Here is an 8448-nt window from a genome sequence, read left to right on the forward strand (position 1 = left end):
CAATACACACAAATAGTTATTGTAATATATCATAAGCATAAGATTCACATCATAATCAAATTATCATAATCAAACAAGTTCTTACCTGCAATTGGCTTAACATGAGTTTCAACCAAATCACCTTTACTCTCATGAGTTCGACAATCAAAAACAGTAATCTTTCCTGGACTTGAAGCTTATTTCCATACCAATGAACTGTTTGTATTTAGAGTTATAGGCAATACCATGAACTGCCTCGAGATCCTGCCACTTCTCAGTAGGATGACAAACCGAAGGCAACTTCCCACTCACAATATCAGTGACTTCTTTTGGAAACACATGTTGTGATTTAAAGTTATCCTCCTTGAAACTGAAGTATCCAGCTTTCAAAATTTGAAAAGAAGTCTGGCCTCACAAAGGTTGATTTCAGAAGTCTCTTGTTGTGAAAATAAATGGGATCTTTGTTTCTTCTCAACCAAAGTAATCCCAAAGCTGCATCAATATGCTACATTAAAAAAAAAAAAAGACTTTTAGTGTATTAGGAGAAATAGACACGATAATATTTGATAATCTGACATTCAGGATAGGATTCATGAATCCACCCAACACAAAAGAAACTTAAATAAATTTTGTGAGCAGTACTCTTTCTTGCAATTTCTTCTCTGGTCTTCCCAGCAAATGTATCCAATGTGATGTTAATGGTTCTGTATCCGCTATTACCCTGGAATTATCAAAAAACATTCTCTTATACTTGGATAAAAAATTAATTTTTAAAGTTGACAAGAATTGTTAAAACGTCACACTAACCCTGTTCTGATATTTGAGCTCTTCCAAGAATTCAATTCTTCAATATCATTGAAAGATGGAGACAGGAAAGGGTTGAACATTGGATGAATAGCAGATGTGGCAGGGTTTCTTGGTGCTTTATATGGAGTAATGGTTGAAAATGATGGAGTTGTGAGCCGATTGCTTCGCCTTGGAACATGCTTCTCACCTTCACCATCATCTTTTTGCTTCTCACCATCACCATCAACTCTTTGCTTCTTTCTTGGAATAACAATTTTATCTTTCTTATCCAGCTTTCTCTTTTTTTCCTGAAATCAAGATGTAACAAAGAAACGTGTTTATGAATGTCCTCTTTGTACTTTTTACAAAAATCAGCAATGATATATACAAAACAAACAAGAACTGAATTAAATTGACATACCTTAGGTGAACTAAAACATTTAAGATCAAATGATGGTCCTTCGTCTTGTGGATTCTGTTTGTCTTCTTTTTCATCATCACCATCATTTGGGCTCACTCATTCTGGTACATGATCTTCTTCTTTATCAATACCATCATTTAGATTCTCACCTTCCTGAGGAAGGTTCACTTCATCATCACCTTCCTGAGGAAGGTTCTCTTCATCATCACCTTCCTGAGGAAGGTTCTCCTCATCGCCGTACAAGCAAAACACGTTTTAGAACCTTTTTTAGCTTAAGAAGACTTTCCTACAAAATTAAATAACAGGAAAAAGTTGTATAATAAAATTTACATCAACAGCTGAATCGAGCTTTTGGATCATCTGAGCTTCTGAATCGAGCTTCTGGGTCATCTGAGCTTCTGAATCGAGCTTCTGGGTCATTTGAGCTTCTGAATCGAGCATTTCGGTTTGGGTGAACCTCTCTGTTTGGTTTTCGCTTGGAGTAAAGAACTGGAGATGAATTATTTCACTTGTCAATATAATGTGTTAGAATATTTTTAAAAAGTTCTAAGAATCATTACATTTACCTCAGCAGTTATAACTTCTGGATTTGGTTCACCTTCCTTCTCTTTCTGATTTAGTTCACCTTCATTCTCTCTATGGAAAAACAGTATTTGTTCTTTTACAAAAAAATCTTCTTTCTTTGATTTGTCCATGAAAACACTGATTCCTGTATCAAGAATTGCTCGCACTCTTCCTTTGCTCCATTTGTTCTCACACCTAACTTCAACTTCTTGCAGCAATTGTACACAGTCAATCAATGATTGCTGAAAAAAACATTAGAAGCTTTTAGTACATTGATTAAGAATACTTTCCCTATCATTCAAAATACTAGTACCAAACCAATTCTTACCTCCTTAGTAATCTGAGTCTCAGAAGTCAGAGCCACATGCACTGTTTTTTGTTCAGTGGTAGACCTGTCAGATGGTCGGATCCCATCACCACACTGCAAATATAATTCGTTTTTTTGGAAGCTTTAGTGCATAATTAAGAATACTTTCCCTAACATACAAAATACAAATAAGAAACAAATTCTTACCTCCATAGGAATCTGAGTCTCAGATGTATATTGTTCAGTGGGAGAATTGTTAGTCGGACGGATCCCATCACCACTCTGCAAATACAAATCGTTTTTAGGAAGCATTAGTATAGAATTTAGACTACTTTCCCTACAATTTAATTTACAAGTAAGAATTCTTACCTCCGTAGGAATCTGAGAGTCAGAAACTTGAGTCACATTATCTGTACTTTGTTCAGCGCATGGAGAACTGGGGAATGTAGGGTTTGTAATTGGAGAACCGGCAAATGGAGACATTCCACTATCTTGGTGTTGCTCCTACAACACAAAACAAAAACGGTTACCAGTTGATAAAGAGGAAGCTAGAAGTTGATAAAAAAAAATGTTTTACCTGATCGTCTGTATTGGTAGGTTTATATTTTCCCAGACTCTCCTCTATTTTCGATAACCGGCAATTGATATCTCTGAACCCATCTGTAACCATGTTGTAAAGTTTATCTAGCTTTTCCATTAGTAACTCTCCAGAAGAGGATGGCTTTAGTGTCTCCTTGTTACGTAACTGGTAAGAATTCCTTGCAATATCTTCCATCACTGCACCAACATCCAATTCTCTTTTTCTCCAGTCTTCAAGTGTCAATTTGTATCCCTTGTTCAGTACATCTGTTAACATACTCAAATCTTGATCAGGAGTGTCTTCCAAGAAGATTGTATCTTCTGTATCATCGGGTATCGATGGTAATATGTGAATAACCTTGAGCTGCACACAATCAATATTTGAAAATGATATTAGTCCTTCTTACGATCGTGATTATATTTGAAAACGATTCAGTCCTAAATTAAAGAGAATATAACTTACATGGTTTGATACTTCAATGTTCTCCACTTGAGCAATCGATGGATTAACTGTATGTGTGTATTTTTCACACAGGTATGCTGTTGGTCGCTCAATTACACTCAATGTGCTGAAAGCAGACTTTAACATAGGAACAGACTCAAGGATCCACACGTGCAATGCCAACGAATATCCATGTATGTAATATTTATTCTTCCTCATATTTAATTCGACATTCTTCTTTACTGATTTAATCAGAAGATTATATGCATCTTTTCCCCACGGATAATTAGCCAAGACATCAAGATGCTGAGCCCTCTTAAGGTTTTTTGCAGGAAGTCTGTTACCTTTGTACCTCTGAAGGAAGATGCATTCTATAAGGATCATCATCGCAAGAGAGAACCTTTCATCTGCTTGTTCTGGATCAGTTTCTTGTAGAATATCCAAAAGATCTTCATATATGTGAGCATCTTCAGTGTTAGCCCAGTTATAACGATTCTGCCGTTGATCTTCATCACCTCTCCATTCAGTGCATTTCAATCCAGTGACCATATGAAATTCTCTTATTGAGAATCTCATAGGTTGTCCTCCAAAATGCATCCATAGCTCATTTTTCTTTGATACCTTTAAACTCCTGCTCAGAAAACACTGGATTCCCATTTTCCCTAACATCATCAGTCCTCTGTTGATAACCTTCAAAATTGGTCCTAGGAAGGAATTCTTGATCCTCTCATACTCTGCAACCGAGAGGATGCTTTTCACTTTTGTGATGCCATCGTTGTTTACAAACTGGTTTATTGTCACGTCTGATCTCGGTTCCTCTCCAATGTTGAAACAAAGTTCAAGAAGTTTGATTTCTATAGGGAAAGAATCACCCATATCCTGCAACATATAAAAGAAAGAGAAGAAATGCATATCGTGTCAGGAAATTGATCCTAAATTATATAGATTCTTTCATGAATTTTAAAAACCTAGCATCGCCATTGTACTCAACAAAACGTGAGAACTATCATCCCCTTTGAACTCGCTCTTGGCCATGACTATCATCCCCAAAATTATCATCCCCATTGTACTCAACAAAACTATCATCCACATTGTAACCCACAATTTAGAATATTTTTTTACTAGAAAATCATAAGAATCTACTAATTTTTTCACCCAAATTGTTTAGGTTTTTGTTTCACACACAATTGTTTCAAATATCACAAACAATCATTTCAAGTTACACCCAAATCATAAGAATTTACTAAAATTTTCACCCAAAATTGTTTAGGTTTTTGTTTCACACACAATCGTTTCAAATATCACTCACAGTCATTTCAATTACAACAAAATCATAAGAATCTACTAAAATATCACACACACACACACACAATCATTTCAAATTTCACAAAATCAAACCGTAAATCACACAATCGAGAACAATACATTAAAATGGATCTGAAGCTTACTTATAAATGGCAATAAACCGATGATAAAGTGTCGTGTGGTGAAGATTGATCAAACAAGAAGATCCGCGGAGACGAGATTCAACAAAAGCACTGACGGCGAGGAAAAACAAGACTTGATCTCGATCTGTATATAGAGGATTTTTTGGTGGTATGGTGATCTCGATCAAGGTGTTCTCGAAACGGCGACTCGAGATGGCGAGATATGCCGGCGAAATATGCCGGCGACGAGAGTCCGATGATCAGTCTTTTCGTCTCAAGAAAGAGGAGACGCAAATGAGGGTTTGAGGAATGTGAGGGTATTTTCGTCAGATGTTTTAATTATAAATGTTAGAAATGGAAATTATTGGGTCTTGTGGTATTTTTGACCCAAAAACTAAAAATGATAGTATCCATGACAATTGCCCTTTATTTATTTATTTATTGTAACTTTTTACAATATATATAATTTTTAGTTACCTAATATTTTACTTTTAAAAAGTTGTGTGTTTTTATTTTAACTATTCGTTGATACATTTTCAAACTGTATTTATAACTTTTTAAATATAAATTTGCGTGTAATCATTATAACTATTCAGTTCAATCACCAAAGTTCAGAATATCAAACAAAGTTTAACCATAAGACATGTAGTACCTTGACACAAACTATTGAGCTTACTTCAATACGCTCGCATTCTAAACAAAAACTTGGACAATACCAAAGTCCAAAGGTAAAGTGTAACAACAGAATCATATGATAATTTTGGTATCAAACTGAAAACTTTTGCGAGTTTCAGAGAAACGAGATTACGCAGCCATGTCCTCCTCATCGTCATCTTCTTCTTCCTCCTCACTGAGATCAAGCTCCGCAAGCAACTCTTCGATTGGCACAGATGGTGCGCCTTCTCCATCTGTCATTGAAGCAGTTTCAGAAGCTTCATAATCTTTGTTCTTGTACAAGGATATGTTGAACCTTAGCTCAGGGTTCTCTTCAAGATCCCTCAAAAACTCTTCGTATTCCTTATCAGTCTTCTCTGGATCACCCCTGCCTCTTGAACCATCCATTTCCATTGGAAGCCTTTTGGTCTTCCAACTACGGGCTTTCTTCTTCTTCCTCTCTCTCTGCTCCTCGTAACATTTCTTGATCAGAATTGCTTCAGGAAGCCCATTCTTCACACTCAGACGGTACTTCTCCATTTCGTTGTCATTAACATTCGCCCCGTAAATGTCATAGCCCAGAGCTTGATCACCCGGTTTCAGTATGTGTCCTAGATGAGTTTGCACATAAACATCTTCCCAATATCTGACTCACGAGCTATTTGGACATAAGAAAGAGCATACTTTTGTCCGCCAACAGTCGCTTCACCAACAGGTGGTTCAACATCAAACACAAAGTACTTCACAAGCTGCCTACTAGTAAGCGCAGATCGAAACCCTGATCTCCAATACTGTCTCGCATCCAAGAACGCACACCTTAAGGTTCTCGGATCAAGTAGAGTGATGTTATCAGAAACTTTCGTGCATACCACAAGCGGACCAAGGTTTCCTAATCCGCTAGCAACTTTTGAAGGCAAACATACAAGATCCTCACGACAAACAGGACAGATCTTAACAGAGTAAGTGTACTTATAGTTATACAAACTACTCTTCACATCATGAGACACAAGTTGTTGATCCTGACGATACTCAATGGGGACAACTTTTCGGAGAAACTCAACAAAGCTATTAGCATGACTCTTATTCCCAAAGAAGAAATCAATCCCTTGATCCACCTGCTGAATCCTAATAGCACGTGAAGCAGCATCATGCCTAAGAATCAACTGTTCAAGATAAAAGAAAGTCCTTCTATGAGAAACATGCTGCCTAAGCTGAACAGAAGCAACCCACTGATCAGGATTAGCCTGAAACCTCGAACACGACTCACACAAATTATCTCTCACAGTATACTTAACAGGATAAGACTGTTCAAGAACAGCACCGTTAAGAACCTCAGCCTGAACAGTCAACTTAACCTTAATCCTCTTCGAATGAGGCTCAGTCCAAACGAACTCAGCGTTCTTCAGCTTCACTTTGTTAAGATTCTTTAACCTCTTGATACAAAACGTCAAAAGCTCTTTGGATTCCCATTGCGCTTTGATCCATGTCTTTGGTGGTTGTAAGTAACAAGTGCATTCAGGACAATAGAAGATCTGTATACTCTTCTGCAATCCTTCGGTGATATCGACTTCGGAACGGAGACAATTCACACACATGTTAGCTGCATTTGGTGGCATAGGAACGCCGCATTTACAACATAATACACTTCCGATGGTTTGTTGAACCTTAAACATGCCTGATTGTTCATCCATTACTGACATATCTGTAAACATTTGCACAAAATGATGAAATCAACACACCAATACCATTTTCTAGACATCTGAAATCGTGGGAATCAAATCATGTAATTCTGAAATTATGGATTCTACAGTCATAACGATCAAACCGACGGGGAGATCGATACGAACCTTAGAGGAGAAAGATTTGTGAAAATGGTAGAATTTTACCTGAGGGAGAGAAGAAGAAGGCGGCGCCGGTGCAGAGGGAAAAGGAAGATGATGAGCACAAGGCGGTGAAAGACTTTTTTTTTTTTTTTTTTGGTGTTAAATCCTTATTTACCGTTGGGCAGAAACCAAACAGTAGTCAAACAAATTGTTGTGTATATTTTTTTGTTTTCTTTTATTTGACATCCAATTTTTTTTTTTGGTTGTAAAAAACAAAATATCAGCTATCTAATTGGACGGAAAATTGTTTAAAAACAAAAGAGGATGCGAAGGTACTTTTGACATCAAATTGACCCTATTACTTTTGTAGTTTTGTTATTTTACTTTTGTAGATTTTACTTTTTTTTTTTTTTTCAACTAATTTGTTGTATTAGATTTGATATATCTAAGCATACACCTGACATTATACAGGTAAGTACCCACCAAAAAACCGGAAAATATCTAAACACACCAGCTAGTATGAACCACAGCCAGTTAAATGTACAGACCACCAAAAAATTCGATCCCTTTAATCAAAAATCCAAATTAGCAAGCCGAGGAGAGAAAGGTCTCTTCTTCAAAGATTGAACGAAGCCACTAAAGATAGGATACTGCAACATAAGACTGCAACCTTAAATCTCTAGTGACGCTTTGAGCGATGAGACCCGCTCCTCTATTTGCTTTCTCAAGCTCATACTCCAAAGACCATCCACTAAGCCTTCTTAAGAGTTTACTTAGTTCCATTTCCTCGAATCTAAAAGAAGGCCATGCTCTCGGCCTGTTCACTGCTCCAACCAAAGTTTTATTTTGAATGGCAAAGATCACATTAGTCATCCCATGGCTTAACATGCTTTCCATCGCCCATTCCAATACTCTGAAAACTCCCTCATCCTTGTCTCTAATGATAGAGAAAGCCCTTCTACTGTGCATCAATACGATTCCTTCATCGTTTCTAACCACCCATGCTCCTCCTGCTATCTTGTTTCTATTGGCCCAGGAGAAACCAACATTACACTTTACCTAGGATTCTTGAGGTCTAGACCACAAATATGAATAATCTCCCTCCTCGATCACAACCTGATCGTCCCTAGGTTGATGCATCTAATATGTATCTTCACTTTCCAGAACCTGGGCATCAAACCATTCAGCAACATCCTCGCTGATCTTCTCCTTTGTTGCGTCTGGGGAAAACAAATTACCTTCAAAACATAGGGAGTTTCTGTTTTTCCAAATTCTCCAGACAATCCAAGGGAAACTTTTCCTGAGTTCTGCTGGCCACCTCGCATTGTTTCTGTTTTGTAAGAGATGGTACACATTGGAGAAAACATAACCATTTTGGAAACCACTTTCCGGGGAAGGATATTGTGACAAAGCCAGATCTGTCTGGCATAATGGCAAGTAAAGAGGATAAGATTTATGGTCTCACC

The 8448-nt window shown here is 37.2% G+C and overlaps 1 pseudogene across 1 annotated transcript; it reads right to left on the reverse strand.

Annotated features, from left to right (window-relative positions):
* Positions 1 to 5073: 5073 nt before the first annotated feature.
* On the reverse strand, positions 5074 to 7131 carry LOC104787617 (uncharacterized; annotated as a pseudogene). Its single transcript, XR_015557615.1, has 2 exons — positions 7046 to 7131; positions 5074 to 6861 (listed from the first exon to the last, which is right to left on the reverse strand). The product of XR_015557615.1 is annotated as an uncharacterized LOC104787617 (transcript).
* Positions 7132 to 8448: the final 1317 nt, after the last annotated feature.

This window comes from Camelina sativa, chromosome 5, assembly GCF_030686135.1.
Source record: "Camelina sativa cultivar CO46 ecotype springtype chromosome 5, ASM3068613v1".
In the NCBI taxonomy this organism is placed as follows: domain Eukaryota; kingdom Viridiplantae; phylum Streptophyta; class Magnoliopsida; order Brassicales; family Brassicaceae; genus Camelina; species Camelina sativa.